Genomic DNA, 21,874 nt, shown 5'->3' on the forward strand with positions numbered 1-21,874 from the left:
GAGCTGGCGATCAGAACTGAAACTGAGGCAAATATCCAGAATATGCTGACTCCAGGTGCAACCCACGATAATTTATGACTGTGGATTTGAGAGTCATTAAAACGTCCTATGGACATGGATAAGAATGTGTGAGACATTGTAAAGTTGGCAGTACGGCCTCAAACATTTGCACTCTGTTAGCTTTAATTGTCTTAGCTTGAAGCAAAGCCTGTAATGAAAATGTAACAGATGGTGTTTCCTCAGAGTGTGTCAGTGGACTGTGTGCCATGACGTGAGTGTAAGCCAGTGGAGGATTGCCTTTTTACATCCAGGGATGTGGAGCGAGACCTGGCAACATGACACGGGCGGCAACAGTCAGGAGGCAGCGTTACAGCCACATGTGCCTCAACACAGGAAACACTTGGCTGTTTACAGGAAGTGTTTGATGAAAGAATGCTGTTGATGTTTGAATTTGGTCACTGGTGACGACTTTTCCTGATTCCTGGGTTTTTAATAACAGGCCGACATTCCTAAGATAAGTGTCGTACAGATGAGGAAAAAAGAAATGTATCTTTGCATGTCCTTTGAGCTGCATTTCCATTTGTAATATTAGTCAAACTGTACTGCAGGAACTGTCAACAGGTGGCCTCTCAGCTGTGGCTAAATTAATCCCCTGATCTCAGAAAAGATTTGCTGCATTATTTACTGTATTCACAATTAATGTGTTTCCTGTTTATCATCCGCTTCTATATAAAGCTCCTGATTTCTGAAATGCTAATGAAGTGTGCGGATGTTTGTTTGTATTGTTGTTTTGATGATTGAATGAGCGGTGGCAGCCCACTCCTGTTGTTGTTATTGTTGTGGAAGAGTGAACTCCACACTTCTGCGCCCGCTTCCATTTCCCCAGCATCCATCAGATGCAGCGCACCTTTATTTATTGAAATGGAAAACAAATCAAATCTCCATCCTGATAAGAGTCACAATCAAAGTCTTGAGTAAATGCAGAATGTCAAAAGAGATCAGGTTGTTGTTGCTAATTAGCGTCTGTGGAGAGATCAGCAGTGGGAGAAGAGAGTGTCACATCTTTATTAAGACATTTTCTGGAAGAGATGAGAAAATCTGAGGAGTGTTTTGCTTGTCTGAAGCCTTTAACATATGTGATCCTCCCCTCAGGTGGCCTGTGCTTCATATCATGAAATGTCAAGAATCAGAGGCTTTGGTGGATTAATTTATCGGCCTGTAATCGTGACATTATCAGCAGCACTGCAAATTCAGCTGAGAAATGTTCTGGGCTTGCCAAAGCCCCCTGGAAGATAGGCCAGCAATTTTCTGTCAGTCTGTGATTCCCATTCCGTCGTATTGCCTCAGAGCCACACACATTTTCTGCAATTTCATACTTCCATGAATAGAGTTCCTAGTAATCATTAAAAGACTATTGAGAACTGCTTTTGCCCTGAAATGCAGCAGTTAACAATTATCTTAAACAGTTTCTGCAAAACACATATTTTTTGTGCAGATAACATGGTGAATCATTGGGTTTCTGACTTTTTTGGAAGAAATTATGACGAATAAAAGTCTGTTTCTCCCTAATTTGAGCACCGGCTGGGGTTTATCTCCTCTGATGTTGGACAGACTCTGAACTCAGGCATGAACTGAGAATAATCACAAACCCCTTGACATCAGAGTGCTGCTGGTCTAGAGAGGAAAGCATTTACACAATGGTAATCATCTAAATATAAATTCACCCCTTCTTGTCTCTACTTTGACATATTTATCCTCTGTAGTGTAATTTTAAATCCAAAATAACCACATAGAAATTATTACATTTTTCATCATGAGCTTCCAGATAATTTTTCCTACTGCTCTTGCTGTGCTGTTGGGTGAGTCTCAGACAGTTGTGTCTATAATCAGTCCAATATGGCTCATCAGTCTTTGAACACCAAGTTTGCCCGTAGATCAGAGAAAGATGCGTTGTGAGATGACAATTCAGTGTAACTGCCTACAGATGAAAAGGCAACTTTATTTCCAGGGAGTTCTTTTCACCAGCAGTTTTATTAATCATAATATCCCTGTCAGGTGACTTCCATTTTAGCAGATTTGCAGGCACAGAGGGCAGATTTTTATCCTGTGATGTTGCACCTGCAGGATATAAAAGCTATGCACACCACAGAGTAGGACTCCAAATCATGAAATGGTCTTGTATTTTACTGTACATTTGTCACTCTGGTTTGCAGCAAGGGCAGGATCAAACTCAAAGAGCGTGTACAAAACACGCTTCACACCCTCATAAGCCTGTCAAACTCAGATTCTCCATAGATATTGTAAGACAACAAATAAGGGATGTCTTTTGAATCCGTCTGCACTCTGCGCTGTCTAATCGGTAATAAAATCTAGAGGGTTTTTCTCCAGGTGGCAGGTGATCGCAGCTTCTGACATCACCCCCAGAGCTCTATGTTTCACTGCTAGCTTTGAATGCCTCTTCAATACTCAGAAACCGTCTTAAGTGAGACTCTCACTTTTAACTTTGCCGTACTCGTCGATGTGTATTGGTATGTGCAGCAGAGTGGGAAATCAGTGGCAGTACGCCAGCTTTTCACACGCTCCCATACACATAAAAATACCAATCTTCTGGTCCCTGAGTGCACTATTCTTCAGGAGTGTTTTTTTTCTCAGTGTGTAGAAGATGCGATGATCATCCACCCTTCCTTTACTGTAGCAGAGGATCAAACAGAGTCAAAACAAACTAAATGGAGGAGCTCTTGTATCCAAAGTGGGTAACTGCTCTCTTCCCCTCTCATATTGTTGTAATTATCAGAAGTTTAATCTGTCTGAATAGTGGCACGCAGTTTGGAAATGGCTGATTTGTTTCTTATGGATGCTGTTTTCTTTTTCTTTTCTTTTTTTTTTTAAATGCTGGGGACCGAGCATGCTGCAGCTTGGTCTTGCTGACTTGCAGCGAGACGGAGAAATGTGACTTGACAGATGAAAGATAAGGAAATGTTTTCTGGGGGAGAAGACAGACTCTGAAAACAGACATGAGGTGTCTTTGAAAGCTGACAAAGCCTGAATCTGTACTGTGAAGTGAAGGAGCTGTAGATCAACGTTTGCCAGGACCCAGCCCACTGAACCTTTCACTAAATTCACTTATTTCTTCCGCCTTGATACAAGTTGTGGGATGTTTTAAGGAGCAAAAGAAGTGCACCTTCAAAAAACAGTTCACTGTTGTTATTAAGACACTATTTTTCTGTAACAGAAGAACCTGAACTCTTAGAGCCCTTATGCTTCTCCCCATTGGTAATTCTACATGTGTACGTTGAAGCAATAACTCTAACACAAACAAATCTCACATTCAAACTACAATTTCCAACTAGAGAACATGATCTGACTATATGCTCTAAGCTTTGCATATTAATGGAGAGAAACTGATCTCCTTGAGATCACTGTAGCAATCTTCTATATTTTTGTTATTGCCAACAAATCCATTCAAAAGACCAAAGCCAGTGATAATTTAGTCCACATCTCAATACTTTTCTCTCCAACTTTCCCAGCTTGTCTGTGGCAATCAGCCAAGCCCACTGGTTCCTACTGACGATGTAAATCTTTAAAAATAGGTTGTGGATACATGCTTCCATTTTGTTTTCTTACAAAAGGCTAAAGGATTTCCTACAACTGGAAACTGCAATTTTAAACAAACATTATTCAAATGTGACTATTTCCAGTCATGGGTTTGGTGAAGGCTTTAATGAAGTGCAACGGTGTGGTGCACACGTGTTAATCCAAATCAGATTTTTCCTCTCAAATCATAGCCCCTGATCGATAACTAACGATGGAAGGGACAGACAGCTGGAGAGTCCACAATGGAGAAAGCCACCATCACCTTTTAGCTGTGCTGCACCATTTCCTTTTCTTCAACCCTCCTCTGTCGGAGTATAAAGTGCTTCACGCAACAGTAATGGTATGCAGACAGTTGAGACAGGAGTATAGGATACTTTCTGCTTTTGAATAAACTGTGTGAATTTATTGTGCTGTTAGCGACTGAGCCCGAAGAGCTTTTTCTCCCCTTTAATAATTCAATAAGGAGAGATCAGTTGGAAGTGTATGAATATTTAGTGAGGTAGCAACAAAGAAAAGTTTTGGTGACTAGTCTCTGACGGTGTAAAGCTTCTTCATTAAGCGTAGGGGACCCCCCCCCCCCCCCAGATGCTGCTGGTGGTGTAGAGCCAAGGTGGGTTGCACAATAGTAGGTCTGACAGAGTGACAGAATTACAATGATATTAAAAGAAGCAGCCAGGGACTGATCGGCGTGGAGAATGCAGGCAGAAAGACCATTGGTTAAGTATGGTGACATCAAAATTGTGAATATAGGGAATTTGAAAGCGTGGGAAAACGGAAGTGACAGAGAAAAATAGAACAGAAAGAAACGGCAGACACTCACCCATAGAGGTATAAAGGCGGAACATGATCTTTCTTATTGAACTTTTGCCAAATGTTCATTTGAATGAAATGATGTACTGTATAATGAGAACAAAATGTCAGGGGGAATAAACAGGCCGGCACAGAGAAAATATACAGAAGCATAGGAGAGTATGTGTGTTGGCAATTACATTTGCAGCTGCAAAAGCTGACCAGCTAGTCCTGTGAGTAATTACTACACCAAGCTTCTCACATACTGTATTTTGCAAAGTATGGATAAATTTCACTGTGCCACTTTCTGTTGTGGCCAGGCCTTTATTCTTCATGCTTTAAATGTAGTATTTGTAAGAATGTGAAGCAATTTACATGTATTAATCACTTTTTATTGCCAATGTGTGAATGGTTTGCAAACTTAAATAATGAGACCTTCCCAGACTTTTTCAGTAGCCCACCTCAGTGCTTCTCTTCTAATCCCCTACAGCCCCAACAGTGTGCAATGCTAGCTAACATTATCTTAGAAATGAAGTCTGTTAACATCAATAAACAACCTGCACCCAGCACAACGCCCTCTCCAACACAAGCTCCACGTAAGCTCAAAAAACAAAAAAAAAGTTTTCTCTTATGAAGCCCATCTGGCCAAATTGGAATATGACCAACGTTGAGTGAAAATCAAGGTCAACATCAGCTGAGAACAATATTATGCTCTATAAATCCTTTTCTAAAAAAACACATGACAAACTTTAGTCAAACTTTAGCCTCGCAAATCCAGACCTAACACTTAATTTGGAGAATCAAATATAGCCTCAAATATAGTTTGTTGTTAAAATACAATCACGTTCAGTTTTGCATAGTCGGACTTTACTGGCCCTATTTGTGTACCTGCCATTCGGGGTGCACATAAGACTGTGCTGCGTGCGTGTTCCAGTGGATAAGTCCAGGGTGTAGATGTTCTTTCCATGCACTCCTAATCCCATTCAAAACCCCACATGGTCTGGCAACAATGGAAGAGTAGACTGCTCCTTCTTCTTCTTCTGCTTATTAAATTGGCACTATCCAAACACCATATAGGGCTGAATTTCTTTCCCAGTCCGACCATCAAACCATTGTTTTGGCCAATGCCCACGATGCTCGCTCATGCCCATCTAATGCTGACTGCAGTTTACTTAACAGCCACTGGTGCCAATAATAACAAGGGTTCTCTAAATGTTACATGTAGAGTAGAACCTATAAGATACAGAATTAATCTTAATACCAAGCATATGATCAGAGAAGACAACTACAGCATGTCGGCAGGGGAATATCTAATTAATGCGCAACATGGCTTAATTATTGGTTTCATAAGTATCATAGTTTAATATGTGATTATGGATGGACATTACGCAGCTCAAGTGCCTCTTATTCCTACTATGATTTAATTTTTCCATACTTAACAACATACTGTAATGGTATACTGCTTCTTACAGCTGGAAGACTTTGAGTTGCCACAATAAATAAAGAGAGGAAAAAAACTTCAGCCAGGAACGACTCCTTCAGTTGGATGTGAGCAAGTAAAGAAAAGTGAGGGTTACTTAAAGAACAAAGCGGGGAAACTCTGGCAATGTTTTGAAGTCACTGTTCTTTTGTCTCTTATCAGTCTGTAAAATTTCTCTTTGATGTCTTGTCACCTTTTCCCATCATGAATTCTCTTTGCTCTTTCCGGGAAGAAAAATCTCCACAATCCTTCATTTGAAAACCTCCCTTTTTATTTTTCTGATATGTGCAATCAAAGTAAATTATTCATGGCCGCATAGACGATAAATTTTAAGCAGATCTGGTGACTATTTCCCCAGCTGCTATTGTTATGAACAAGAAGAGGAAAAGGGCAAGAAAAGGCAAGTTCATTAATGACACGTTATGTTTTATGGTGGACTTGGAGCTTAAAGTATCCTGAGCGTAATTTGTTTCTGTTTTATGTGAGCCACCCCGGTCTCCACCTGCTTCGGTCGGGGTAGATGAAGGGCATTTCTCGACATGAGCTTTGAGACCCATTAAACAGGCTTTTATATGTACCTCAATGAAATGCAGATGGAGAGCATCGACACTTGAATGAAAGCTCATATTCCTTAAATTCTCTCCTTTATTATTTGGTTTGCTTACTTGACAAATAGTTGAACACAATATTTACAGCTGGCATCGGAAATCAGATTGGAAGAGTAAAATAGTTATTGAGGCTTCTCTGCCAACAAAGTCTACTTCCCATTAAAAAAAAAAAAAAAAAAGATATATGGTTGTTTCTTTATGCAGTGACTATTTTAAAGAAGTTATGACTGTGAAAGTTTAAAAGAAAAAAAAGACAAGACAGACAAACAAAAAGGGAAATGGAGCCAGCGAAGGATATGCTGTCCTTTGTACTTTTGGCATGTTGGCAGCACTTGATGAATGGACGTCTCTGAAGGAACTGCGTCTCTTCACAGGGAACGCCTGACCTCTCTCAGTTACGTAGCAACTAGACGTTTGTGGTAGGAATTGTATTTCACATCATTTTTATCTATGAATGCACACAGCCATAAATCTAAAGCAGACGTGTGTTCCATTATGGAAGAGGGATAACATTTTTTTTAACTCTTTCTCTCTTAACTCGGCGTCTTATGTTTGGGGTCAATTGAACAGTTCCTGCTATTTGGTTTCACTCTCTGCCAGACATTGTTTTTCTGGCATTAGATCTGACACAGCCCAACAAATGGCTAGTGCCTCAGTATAAACTCTCCCCACCAACACACAAAACACATGTACACACACAGCCACTCTAGCATATCAACACTGGGAGGCTGGAGTCTTTCACACCAGAGCCAAGCCTTTTAGCGCTGTGATGTCGACACGTAGCTACATACAATTAACACATTTTCACTGTAACAAATCACTAAAACATTTGTTGATGCTTTATTTTGAGAAGAAGGGAAGACTTCTAAAAGTCTGAAAATGCCTCTAGATAAATTACACTTTTTTTTCAAAACACTGACTTTGGTTCAGCTGCTTCAGGGGACCTGAAAGTAATTATGAGAAAATGTTTTGTGGTTGTTACGCAGCACGTCAGCCTCCCCGCAGATTTGACTAGCTTTACATTTCCTGTGTTCACTTATTTTGCAGTACATTAATCAAAATTTTATGAGGTAAAGTTTGATAAGAAAAAGTACAAAAGGTATGAGGAATGAACTTTTTAAAAAGCACATTAAAGTTGTTTTGTCACATTTGGTGATTAGAGAGCTACAAAGAAATCAGCAGTCATATTAAAAGAAGTCTCCGTGGTTCTGAGATCGCCGTCCAGCTCTGTGATGTTGTACAGTTATGAGTGTGACACTGATGACCAGGCTGGTATTCATAGTGCTCTGCGGGCTGGTATGAATCTTTCTCTGCTGTATGTTGGCGTCTGTTTCTCCTGCTTCAGGTTTCAGATGTTAGAGACATTTAACATTCTCATCAAACCATTACGGCACACTGCGAACTCCGCAAATGAACCCATAGACACATACCGTACCTCCCCACCCTGCTCACAGTCTGCAGTCTGGATGGGCAGCCCAGACAAGTAGGAATTACATCCATATTGGGCTTTGGTGCATCCCACATTTTACATCCAGTTCAGTGCCAGTGCAGGAAGTAGTATACCCCATATGTAGCAAGTGGAAAGTAAAGCTGGATTTATAGTTCTGCATTAAAACTTACGCTGTAGCTGATGTGTGCTTCTTCAAAAACGTAACCACATGTTGGGGATGCTGAGTTGATGGAGATAAGTGGGAACAGCAATAACTGAGTCTCAACAGACAGCTAACAAAGTGATTACACTGCAAGCCTTCTGCTCACCTTGATCACAGCTGAATGTGGCACAGGTTTTGCATGCTGTTATCCTCCCTCCTGTTCACTCCGAACATTAAAAGAACCCTTACATAATGTGTTTAAAATGTAATAGATGCAGGATGCAAATAGAATGAAACAGATGCAAATCAAGTATATATCTTCCAGAGTTACAGAGGGAGTTAAAGAAGGAATTATTTTTACAGAAACTAAGAACATCCCAACCCTGATCTTTTGCTAACCTTAGCCATCCTGTAGCTGCCATGTGCAGATACTGTAGAGGGTTTCTGCAGAATCGCAAAATCTTGTCTGGCAGTAAGGTTTGGGTGGTAGTGATAAACGAACATGATATGATAACATTTTGTGAAATTAGCAATTCCACAACTTTTATACATCATTTTGTATACCACTTGTGTAATTGCTTAGGTTTTGGGTTAAATAAACAGAGGATGTTTGCTTGAGTTTTTGGAAAGGCCTTGTTTTGGGTTGAGATCCTTCACTCAGTCTCATGGTTATACTGTAGCTGGGAATTAAACCCAGAGTCACTGGAGTAGAAGACAAGTCACCCACTCACTACACAGTCACTTACAGTGCACCACATTATTTCTACCACCTGTGTACAAAGCGTTTTTTGTCAAACTTCACATAATCTGTTTGTGCTCATTCAAGAAAAGTCTTGCTTTTGAAGTATGTAGGACTGGTGCATGAAGTAAACAGTCAGATTTGTATATTTTCTGTCAACACTTCTCTTGTAAACAAGGAACAAACCAGCAAAAACAAACTGATACATGTTTGCCCTAATTCTGGAACTTACTTCTTTTGAACCACTGTTTGCGGCTGAGTGGTCCAGTATCTGCATGTCTGGATTTCAGCACCACCACTAAAGCTCTCTGACAGCTGAACAACCAGAGGAGGTGGCGAGGTGATTCAGTTAGCCTGGGAAACCGGGCCGACGATGCTCGGTGAGGTGACCAACGTGGCAGCACATTCCCCTTCTCTGATCGCCACTTCAACTGGTTTAAATGAGCTGAAGCATTTCACCCTGCTTGTCCTGATGTGTTTGTGATCAGACACCTCGCTGCTCGCTCATTATCTGGACACTGAGCCTGCTCTGCACCGTGGGAGGCTCTTCAGCTCAGATAAGGCTGGTATGCTCCATGTTTGGTGTCACTTTAAAGCATACAGTGCAATGAAAGTGATCATGCATTTGTTTGAAAACCTTGCTCTCCCTAATTTTGGTCATTTTCATGAAAATTCAACATTGTGCAGATACTAGTGACAGAGTTGTTTTGTGTTGTTTCTATTCAGTAAAGATTAATACTAAAGCTTCTGTAAAGAGAGTAAGGCATCATCTTCAGATTTCTGGAAAAACATCCCTATCATTCAAATGGGTGAAATAAGCTCTGTTTTGTGGTTTTGTGACGCATTTTCAACCCATACAAGGTCGTTCTCACAGTGTGCCTCTGTGGCTTGCTTGAATGATTTGTTTGCTCTACATGAAAGAATTGGGGCTGAGCTGGTTTCTGCAGATGTTTGTTCACCTTGGTACTGCTTCAGAAAAAGTCTGAGAGAGACTGCTCTCTCTGTGGTTGGCAGTTTGTAAATTAATTGATTTATTTGTCTTGGGAAGATTGCACGCATCACATATTTGGAGCAATCAAATCAGCAATTATGTGGCTTCAAATTTCATGTTAGCATCCAGCTGTGACAAACTCAGCTGTCCTCAGAGAAGTCTGGCTGGATTTGATGTCTGCTGTACGAGGCTGATTGCCTGGCATCATGACTAAAGATAATGCAAAACAACGATTTGTTGCCGACACGACAGTTGTTATTAAAATATGTGTGTGTTTTGTCACGTATTTCATGATAAAATTCACATCTTCCACCAGTTGATCCACGATAATGTCATTACTGAACATCTTTGGCAATTAAGCGTTAAATGTTTGACAATCTCTTCTCTTCTCTCTGCTCTCCAGCTGGAGGAAAAAAATATGCACTTTGGGGAAAACATTGAAGCATCAGTGAGGAGCAAGTCAAGAAAATAGCAGGAGATGTAATTTATTCTGTATTAGATTACATGTGGGAGTGGCGCTGTGTATTTTCTTAACTGTACAACATGGACAATTTTTCTCTAAATACATTCAGACAAGTGAAAGCTTGCTGAGAAATGAAATGATAAAAAACGCATCTTTTCTGGTGTCTATTTTTTACTGGGGGAAAAGACTCTGACTTTTATATACAAAATGTTAAACTTATGACTTGTTGAGTTTATGACCCATAGTGGCTCAATGGAGCAACAATCATACAGGTTTACATCAGGGTTTCAGTTACTGAACTCGTTAGCAAATTTAAAACACCTTCAAAACACCACCAAGGTTGACAGGAAAATTAAAAGTGAACTATTTTAAGAAGCAGATTGTGTTTTCGCTTTTGTGTAATCTTTAGCTTTTCCCCATCATTAGTGCATGTGATAGAATTTTAAGCTTCATGATTGGCTGTTTCTTGCCAAAATGCACCTTGGGAGTTGTAGTTAACTTCCCCGTCGAAAATTTGTAGTTACTCAAGCTTGCACCTAGATTTTCTTTTTTTTTTTTTTTTTAAATCAATGAACCAGATATTTTCTAACACAGTTGTTAATCTTTTGTACTGATGATTGGCGAGTTTCATGCAGAGCTTCAGCTTCGTGTCATGTAACACTGTCTATAGAAAAATGAACGGGACTTTTCTTATTGGAACCAGGGAAGAATATAAAAACACTCATGAAACTGTTGACAGGATTCTTCTAATGTGTTTATGTCTCAGTGTAAAGTCTATGGGACTCTTTGGGCGTACAGTATGAATGAGCAGTTTTCACTGGAATGAATGGGTTGCATACTGGAAACCTGTTTCCAGCTTTCATAATACATCTGTGAACATGATGCAGAGGAGAGAGCCAATGTTTCAAGAACATCTTACCTTGAAACGTGGAAACATATTACCATGCGGCGCGTCCAATTGCTCATTTTAATGGTAAATTAAACTGCCATTTACCTCAAAGACTTGCCTTTTCTATCAAATGTAACTGTGGGTAAATTATATCCCTCAGTTTCAAGCTGTTTAATGGATTGAAAGCTGGTTATGGTAATGTGCCAGGAGATGTAGCAAAGTGCCAGCAAACGGCAAAGAAGAATAATTTAAGAAACCAGTTTCAAAATATAATATATGTTTTATTCTTCTTAAGTTTGTATTTATGTCCTTTGCCTTTTCTTTTTGTGAAGCACATCTGCTTTTGAAAGGTGCTACACGGTATAAATAAAGTTGCTTATGTACTTTGATAAGGAATGAAACATTCAATAATATTTTTTTAGGTCAAGTGAAGGATACATACAAAGCGTTTTGGTGAAAAATACTACATATAAACATAACTGTTTGTTTACAACAAAACTCCACACGGTGCATTTAGATTTCATTCAACTGTGACTTTGTAAATCTTTAGAACTTGAAACTATTTATTGCTGTATTTATTATTAATTTACCAGTTTGTGCGACCTAAAGATACCCTGCATAGTTTTTATCCACTTGCTATGGAGCATTGTTTTGATAAGAGGGTCACACTTTTTTATTTTATTTTGTATCTCATGAAGATCACTGAGGCTCGCGTGCATGTTTCATGCTCTTCCAGTTTCACGCTCTAACACTGAGCACCAGTTACCAAGAGAGGCAGCAATGTGTCAAGAAAGGCAGGGGAGAGGAAGACTGTGTAAAAGTGAACAGGATGTAAATAATGTAGGTTTCAAAATACAAAAGGAAAGAAATGCATTGAGCACTTTCATCAGGCCTCAAGGATACACTGTGTTCTGATGAGAAAGGTTGCATATGAGAGTTATAATGCATTTCAGCATGAGCATAAAAAGACCTACCTAAAATTATCCAGGAAAAACAATTAGTATTGATCAAAGCTAAGCTGAGGTTTCCCTGTTGTCTAATTCAAAATCCTCTGCTGCTTTAATGCTCAAGCAGGTACGGCATCACATATAACAGCCCAAGGGCAAACAACGATGGGGGTGGGTGGACGAAACTTTGGTGTGGGCCATCTGTGTGCTATTTAGTCCAGTCCCAGCAGTCATGGCTGCTTAATTCAAAAACTGTCAGGGAGTGTCATTAGGTGCAGCCATTTAAAAGCCTCAGATTTCATTAGCCACAGGAAGGGCCACATTACCCTCAGGATTAATGTCAGGTTTCGCGGTTCAGTGCTACAGCAGTGGACTGCATTAATGTGACTGGGTTGACCCTCTTGTTTAAATACACCCCAACTCATTAAGCATTATGTAGACCAAGAGCAGCCCTTAAATAGCCCGTGAATTATGGACATTTTGTACAAGCAGGAATCTTTTTACACCTCAAAAATCTCAAAAATCGCCCACCACTTCCTGTGCAGGCTAAGATTCAATCACGGAGAACTAAAGCTCCAGCTGAAGGGAGTTACAGTATCTGCCGTTCCACAGCCAAATGTTTTGTTTATACTCTGTAAGGCAGCATTGCTCCCAGTGTTGCATCATCATGGCTGTTTCATAACAAGTTGTGCTCCACTGTGTCTTGATGATGTGCGGTGGGCGGTGTGTGTTGTAGAGGTGACGCCATGCTGAACATGCCAGGAACTCTCCTGTCAGGGAGCCGGAGTCATGAGCTCGCTATCTGGAGGAAGACACAGAGAGCTGAGTCACATCACAGGGAAATGTCCAGAAAACGATAACTCACTGAGGATGAGCCGAGTCATGTCTCTTCCTGTTTTAATTGGGCAACATGGGCCCTTCAGCAGCCAGTGACCACAAACTGGGAGTTGTGTTTCTTGGATGGTGAAAGTGTCTTAAATTTCAGCAGCTCAACTGCATTTTCTTGCAGGAGGTTTCAATATCATATATAACTTCCTTCGCTTAATAACGAGCATGAAACTGTCAGTACTGGTGAAGCAAACAAGGCTTAATCGAGCAACGTGCACTGCTTTCCGCAGCGTTGCTACATCATGTTGACATCTTTCCAAGGCTGGAGTCTGTGAATGTAATACATTCTGTCCTCCGGAGGGGCGGCGGGACTGTTTGTTGGGGGGTCACAGAGCCCCTGTGTTTCATCACTTACCTATTCATCACAATGTCACCCAAGTGCCTGCGTGTCAGGACTCTGCGTGTGCTTTACCAGGTGTGAGAGCGGTCTGAATTTTCAGGGCTCTTAATCAGGAAATGATCGCAACCAGCCATGATTCATGGTGTGGTCTGGTTGTCATACTATATATGTTGAGCTGCAGAAGCAGCATCTTATGGTTGAAATTTATACTCCTACTCCTGAGAGCTGTATCTGCACCAATGGGATCTGTTTCCTCTGCAGTGTGAAGGCCTGAGCTCACTTTCCAGAGTTTTGACAGATCTCAAGAGGCAGAACAATATAAATGTTTGAAAGGCAGTTTGGACTCAATTCCTTTTCATCTTTTTCCCTTCACACGAAACCTGCAGAGTGTTTTCTGTGTCAGCCAGAGGGGGTTAGGCCTGTGTGGAGCAGCTACGGTACTGCCATACCGCTGACTTGGCAGTGAATCCATTTTTTGCAATTAACACTTTGTTTATGCTCTCACTCTGGTGCCCAGTGGGCTCTGAAGTAAGCACATAATCCTTAAAGTGGTTGGGGGCATCACTGTTTAATGCCCTTTATTACTTAAGTGCAACTCAACATCTCTGTCGCAGAAATATATACAGTCGAAGTTAGACTCAAAATACACAGCAGACTTAACTTACTGTCAACCGTAGACTGTTACCGCTGAAACCAACAGGATATTGAGCTCATTTGTTTTGTCAGATTTAATGTAGTTTTGGTTCATAATATGGGGTTTTATTGTCCTCATCAACATCCGCATAGAAAACCAGAGATTTTATGCTCTGTGGAAAATGATCCCTCAAGAGTAACTTGCTGCCTCACTGAGTTTCTCAGACAATTGTTTTCAGGGTTTTTTCTCCAGGAGAGTCATTAGGTAGCAAGATACTAGTGTTACTCCCCTTGTGTTGACTGCTCCTCTTCATACTTTCATTGTCACTCACCATTGGTATATTTCATGACACGATTTCACATTTTGAACACTGCAAGCGCAAAGTAAAGATTTCAGAGATGTTTACGTTACTCGACAGTTGTTCAGCTTAAAGCGGCCGTGATTGGGGACCATAGGAAACTAGTAGGAAAGGGGTTGGGACACTGCAGACATACATACAGCCACACACACCCTGAGCCACACAGATGCAAAGAGAGAGAAAGAGTTACTAGGAAAAAGATCAGATTTTGACGGCGATATGAATTTTTCAGAATTTCATGCCAAATATGGGTCCAAAGTGAGGTTGGTTATCGATGTAGTTGAATCTCAGACTCGGTTTTTGATACAGATTGGATAATCTTTGCACTCATGACGTTTTGCCGGATACTGCGTCGAGCTGCTCTGATGAATTACTGTGAACTGGACGTACGATTTGATCAATCAATCACCTGCTGGAGCTGAATAACACAGATCGCGACCCACCTCTTCTCTAAATGAATATAGTAACTGGTGATGTTTTACATTAGCTCGCGATGTTCCTTCCAAACTTGCAGCCTTTTTGCTGAGCAGGTCATAGTTTACCCCATAATTATAGAATAGTTAGAAAACACCTATAATATAAATGATTTATGATTGTTACTCCTTTATTCTCTAACTTCACATCAAAAAAGTACACTGTAAATTGAGATGAATTAGACTGCATGTTGCGGTGCGTAATCTAAAGTGTTACCTATTTACTTGATGACAGTTTAAACAATCACCCTTCTCATTAAATATGTGGCCTTTTCCGTTTGATGTAATGCCAGCGCTAGTCTTCCCTGAAGGATAATAAGTCTAATATATTTCATTAAAATGTAATAACTGATGTTAGAGGAGAAGCTTTTTATTTCAGGCAAGGATGGGCACCCCCACTGTAAAACATCCAGGGAAACTCTTTCAGTGCATGCTCATTAGACATCCACCTCCTCCACTACTCGTACGATCCTACAGTTTCAAGTTTGAAACTCCATCCTGCTGACGTGAACATAATCAATACAAAGTTGTCTTCCTTCATTCAATCATAACTCCTTTGTTATTGCCAGAGCAGAGGGTGAAGTGGAATTAAATACAACAGCAGGAATAACGTGTTCTATTATTTGCTGTACTTTTTATGTAATAGACTGGGAAAAGACAATGTTGTGAACAGAAAAGACCTTGACCCACTTTTAAACAACAAAGCCGAGCTGTGGGAAATGAGTGAAGGATCATTTAAAATAGAGGTGAGATGACAGAAATACAACCAAAAGCCAACAATGCTAGTATTTTCTTTCTTGTATCTGAAGGCGTTGCCCACAATTCATGTGCTGTTCACTACAGTGGAAAAATCCTAATGATGACTACACTTAAGTATGAAGAGCTTATTGAGTTTTCCCCCTGGAAACCTCCCCAGTGCATCGTTTGGAGCTGTGCTGTAGGCAGTCACTGCAGAGACTCCAATTACTGACCAAGTCCCACTTGGCTGGCTTCTAACTGTGACCAGCAAATTAGAAAGAGAGAGAGAGAGCGGGAGAGAGAGAGAGAGAAAGGGGCAGAAAAAGCATTTAAAAGGCAAGACGAAAGTTTTTGGTTGCAGCGCGATACTGGCCTCCAGGAAGCCAAAAAAGACCAACGTCAAGCGGAGTTTAACAAGTGCATTGCCTGAGCAGAGAGAGGGAGAGATAGGCAGCTCTTTGTTCACGAGTTGGACACGCTCCAGAGGCATGCTTCATAGGATGTTCTTCGATAATCCAGCAGTGAGCGGCTGATTTATGACCTGCATTAATGTTCTGACTGAACTTCCTGAACAGAATCTTTTACCGCGACCAAGCCACACGGAGAGAGAGAAAAATAACATTTAACAAAAATGTGGCTTTTCGTCAGGATGTGGAGTAACACCTGCGGTATTGAAATCGAACTGAAATTAAAATTCATATTTGATAAGAAATCTGTACATATAACCTAGGTGATTTTACTTGTCTACTTAATTGTAATCACGAAAAGAAAAATTTGACAGGATTCAAACTTTATCTGTCTGCAGTGGCAGCGCCCCCTACAGTCAGTTTTTAACTGACAGTGTTTCAGTTTAGCTGCAAAGATTAGTCAGTTAATGAATTTGTCAATCTAAAGAAACTGGCAGCTATTCTGATTATCAATTAATTGTTTACGTGAAAATGCGAAACACAACGGTTAATTTAATAACTTTGGATTTAAGATATTGACACCACGTCTCCTGCACGACATTGTGATGGACAGTTTTCTCTGTTTTGTGAATCCATTAATTGACAATGAAAATAATTGTTAGTTGCCACGCTACTTAATTTCCAGCAGCCACACAGGCAGCAGACCAGTTGACCCTGCAGATCAGTAACTCTGTGTCATGACTCTCATGTGGTTACAGGTCTGTCTGTTGCTGTGAGGTTTGGCACGTCTGGACCCATGAAAGAGAGGCAGCTATGCCCCCTCCTCCCCCTCCAGTGTCCATGAGCTGCCCGTGACTCAGTAGGTGTTGAAACAACTTTAAAGTTACGTCATTAAAGTTACGTCACTCGCTTTTCCTCAAACTGTTGTGCCTTCCAAATAAATGAATGTAAAAATGTAATCCAGCTTCTTTCTGAGTGCCTGAACAGCATGATGGGTCATGGGCACAAACAAAATATGTGCTTGTTGAAAAAAGTCTTGTATCAGTGTTGGTAGGCAACAGGGCTCAACCTACAAGGAAAGCACCAAACCAATAGGTCACACTTGGCTGTCCAAAAATGTTTTATCCCATTTTCAGAAATCTAATAAATGTGCAGTATCCTTATATTTTTTGAATCTCCTTACACAAAAAGTGTGGAGAATTATAATTTCAATTTGATTTTCAGCCTATAGTGCTGCCTGCAGTGGTACTGTAATAACAGCAGCAGGTCACAGTAAGATTTCACTTTCATGGAGTACGTGCAGATCAGTGCATGATGTGATACCGGACCAACACTGAGGATTCTGTGAGATAACACTTCCCGTCTTTGAAATGCTTCATATGTCTGCAACATGTGGGAGTCACTGTGTTTGAGTGAGGCCTTAAACCACATCACAGTTGTGATGAAGAATAAAATGAAAAAATGATTCAGCCCCTGCAAACAAAACCAATTATCTCGGGGTTCACAGGCCAAGAGCAGCTGCCAGTTGTAAAAGAAAGCAGAGGACTGTCATCTTTTTTTCTTCTTTTTTTTTGTCACTGAGCACTTTCATGGGATCCCAGGCACTTTCATCCCATAACTTATTTCAGTTCTACTGTTTTGACATGATATTGTGTTTCCCAAGACAGGAGCTTGTACACTCGGGAGGGGAGATGGAAGAGTGGATGTGCCACATTTGACATTGAAGTAAGATTACTCTGTTTCCTCCAAGCAGACACACATTAAACAAGTGGGAGATCAGGGAAGCAGAAAGGCAGATGAGAGTGTGTGTGTGTGTGTGTGTGTGTGTGTGTGTGTGTGTGTGTGTGCGTGCGTGCTCTTCTACATGGGGCTTAAGAGGCAGAAAGGACAGCTGGTTCACTCATCACTACTTTGCTGTGTCTTGGGCTTTCAAAATCCCCAGGGACAGATTGTTTCTCCTGGAGAAGTCCTGTACACTGTATAATAACTGGTTAAAAATGGACAACAGGATTTTTATAATGTAGCTCAAGGTGCTTTCTATTTTTGTACCATAACAGTGTAATTAAAAACACAACATTAGCCTGAAGATATTAATCATGACTCTGTGGACTAATGCTGGGGATGGACATTTTATTGTGGCCTTTGGGATATTTTTACTTGTCTAATAAATCTGGTCAAAAACTCAACGTTGCTGCTGTGAAGCTTTCCATTCTCACCTGGCACACAGTATGTAGTTCACAATGAAAACGGCAGCACTCAAAAATTCTTTGCAATTTTTTAAACAATGGGCCTTTGATTTGACAGAGACAAAAGCAGCTGGCAGATTTCATCAGCTGTAGCTAGCTTCCCTAATTAAAATGCTGTTTCCAGCTGACTCGTAAAATGACAATCTTGTAAAAGGGTCTTAAATATGCACTCGTGGCTACATACATGATATCGAGCTAAAAGACTGAAGCTCAAGCTGCACGTTCCAAAAAAGTTTCTGCATTGCAGCATAGAACTAGTTGTGCTGTTTAGCTGCTTAGCTCGGATAGCTACGTCTTCTTTTTTCTAACACTTTGTTTTCCCGTTTAGCATTAGAAAAGAAAAGGCTATTAAGATTAGCACTAACTGAACATCATGCTGCGCAGCTGGCTGGGGCTGCTGGAGTGTAAACTTCCCCAAATCCAGTAAAGACCATGACAGAGACGCTAACGTTAGCTTAAACTCCAGCACTGCCTTCGACACAGTGAAGATCCAAAGCTTGACAAGTGTAGTTACAGTCGTTAATCGAGGGAGGGGATTAACAATGTTTAGTTACGATGTTCTACAATACAGAAGTTAGGAATTTTTATGATTTGCCACTTTGTATAAATAAGCATAACAGTCGCAGTCCATTGATTTAATAACATAATACATACTTACCATACCTGTGATTTTGTCCTGTGAATATTAACAATGGAAAAGGCTTATAACGTTGCATCACAATTTCAGCCTTTACCCCGGTCACTGGCGTACTGTAGTGTATCTGATCAGTTAGCAGGTGACGTTTCATGTAAGCAATACCAGCTCAAGAAAAGCAGCGAGTCAGAGCTATTCCTGGGGAGGATGACATACTTTCTCCTGTTCGGACTGGATTTCTTTGCTCGCTTATCTTCATTCTACATCCACACTTTGCACAGTGCAGGAGCCTAAGTTTCTTCACTCCCACATGATTTGGTGACACTTTGATGAATCTTTTGTCATCTTGCAGTATGTGTTCAGCTCTCCTTAAAAGGTTCAAACTGGTGTTTACCTTCTCTGTTGCAGAGAGGTCTACAAATCTCAAGTTTTTTTGCGTGCAAATGATAAGTTAGGTTAAAGGAGTAAAGTAAACTGAGGCTTGTAGCATGTGTGAGAATATACCATAGGCATTAAAAACATGTCTGATCTGAGGAGACACTGTTGGTGTAGCAGATGAGTTTGACTGACCTGTTGAGGTTATCACTCTGTCTGTTGTCACTGCACCTCTCCCAGTGATGAAAACATCCCATTGGCTCCTCACGCATGGCTAACTCAGACCCATCACAACAAGTCTGTCTCTCGGGGCCTGCTAGACAGCGTGTGTGTGTGTGTGTGTGTGTGTGTGTGTGTGTGTGTGTGTGTGTGTGTGTGTGTGTGTGTGTGTGTGTGTGTGTGTGAGATGGCGTGGCAGACGAGGGAGTGATGGACTAGAAGTGACATACGACCCCTGAAGCAGCCAAGGATTAATGGCCTCAATAGGAAAGCTCCTCTAGAAGGATGTGCACGGGTAATGAGGACTTCCACCAGCCACAGTGCATCCATCCATCTGCCCTTCCGGATCCACCCTCTCCTGCAGCTGGAGATTCCAGATGTGAAGCCACCTGTGGAAAAAAAAGGGGACACTGATTTCCTGCCACAGAGGCAGAGAAGATTCCTCCAAAACACACATTCTCGTCTCGACACTGCCCTGATGGTTCGTGTTCAGGGAACAACTTACTTGAGTCAAGGGCACCTTTGGTGGTCTGAGCAGCGATGGTTTTCAGGTGAGGGCGGCCTCCTCGGTGGCGTGACAGTTTGCATGCAAAACTGGGGAGGCGAGAGATATAAGACACTGCAGGGACTCCGGTCAAGGTCCAGAGGAAAATGAGCCATAGAGACTGTCACTGGGGTATTCTGACATTTTGCCCCATGAGCAAGTCTGAAAAGGTTCAAACACCAACTGAGAAGTGAAAGCGGCAGCTGTAAATATGAGTCACCTGCATGAGAAGACGTGTTATTCTACTTTTAACCTTCAGAGGTGTGAATACATACATACATACAAACCAGAGGAAACTACTTGTGAAGGCTTGGCATGTGACAAACTGAGTGTAATCAGAAATATTTCTATCTGGAGTATCATTCACTTGAACTTGGCTGAGTGAATTTTGTCCCAAAAGGGGATTGTTATTGTCTGATTTTGACTAAAAGGGAAGTGAATGAATTTTGGGAAATCCTTAATTTTAAAATGTGAGTCTCTGTGTACACTATTTTTTAGTCAGAGAACCTTTAAGCAATACTTATGAAAAACGGTCAGTTAAGCCAAATCACAAAAATAAAATCTTCCATTTACTCACAGTGGTATTTACTCATGCTGATAGTTTTAACCTCTGAGGCTTCTGACTCAAAAGCAATGAGCAGCGTTTTTGACCGTATGAACAACAGTTTGTCTGGACGATCATCACTTAAAGACCAACTCCTTTCTCTTTTCATTCTCCCCCCATTGTTGGCTCAATCAGCTCTGCTCCGTATCAGATACTGAGCTTGCATGTCAACAGATTCATCTCCATGACAACTGAGCAAATTCCATCCGATAATGAAGACCATGTGGTAGCGTCAAAAAGCCTAATACGGGCACCTTGAGTTGGTGTGCTGATTAATCCACAGAATTTACTGTAACCTGTTTTTATTGCTTATTTATTTAAGAAAATATATATATATAATAATTATAATAAAACATAATTGCTCAGATCTTTCAGCACAGATTTCTTGAAGAGAAGTCAGATGGAAGACACATGAGCATCATGCTGTCACACAGGTTTCAAACAAAGCGTGAGGTTGTTTAGAAGAGAAAACATCAGCTACAGTTTCCAGAGTTAAATGTTGATCGACCATGCGTCTGCTGTTTTGCGAACACACACAGTTTTCTTGTTTTATTTAATCAACATTTGTGCTTCCGTGGTGTGTTTGCTTTTGGTTTCCACATAAAATACTTTAGATAATCTGGCTAAACTGTTTCTTATTTATGTTGCCCGTCAGAGTTTGTTGTAGAAATGGCTCCATTTTAGCAGATCTCAGCAAATACTTGTTATCATAACAAATAAAAGTGATGTCCAGATTTCTGAGCAAAGGTGCGATAAACTGGAATAAGCCATACATTAACGTGTTAGCTCCTTGCTGCCAATAGACCTGACCTCCAGGACGACGCCTGTCACTTCTTGTCGTTCTTCAAGCTGGGTTGTGTTTTCCTGTTGCCTCAGCGCCTCAAACAGCAATCACACACAGGAGGTAGATGAGAGTGCTGCCACAGGACGTCACGAGGTGCCAGGAGGCAAAACACCCGCTGTCACTATCTCCAACTCTCAGAACCAGCATGAAACGCACAAGGTCAAATAGCCGGGGCGGCACTTCAGGTCCCAATCTATTAGATTTTTAGATGCTCTGCTTTTCACCGAGATCAAATCACTTCCTGCCAACCAGATTAGAAGTGCAGGCGGGGGGGCGAGGAGAGTGCTAGCAGGCTGATATTAAAAAGGACTCATGATGCTGACAAGACTTTGAACAGGAGCGAGCTACACATTCAGGAGAAGAAAATCTGACAGAGAAATTGTCCCTGTGACTTCAGTTAAAGTCTGTGTTTCCTTTTCGTGTCGTTTGATTGGTGTGTGCATTTCTTGGCATGTCTGAGTTTATTTTAAAACTCTAC

At 41.0% G+C, this 21,874-nt stretch overlaps 1 long non-coding RNA gene across 1 annotated transcript in view; it reads left to right on the forward strand.

Moving 5' to 3' along the window:
* The window catches only part of LOC130173532 (uncharacterized), a 52,453-nt gene extending 35,570 nt beyond the window's left edge, over positions 1–16,883 (forward strand). The window contains exon 3 of the long non-coding RNA XR_008828439.1: positions 16,689–16,883. This is a non-coding gene — a long non-coding RNA (uncharacterized LOC130173532). The remainder of the gene's footprint in view (positions 1–16,688) is intronic.
* The last annotated feature ends 4,991 nt before the right edge of the window (positions 16,884–21,874 follow it).

Source organism: Seriola aureovittata, chromosome 8 (assembly GCF_021018895.1).
Source record: "Seriola aureovittata isolate HTS-2021-v1 ecotype China chromosome 8, ASM2101889v1, whole genome shotgun sequence".
In the NCBI taxonomy this organism is placed as follows: Eukaryota; Metazoa; Chordata; class Actinopteri; order Carangiformes; family Carangidae; genus Seriola; species Seriola aureovittata.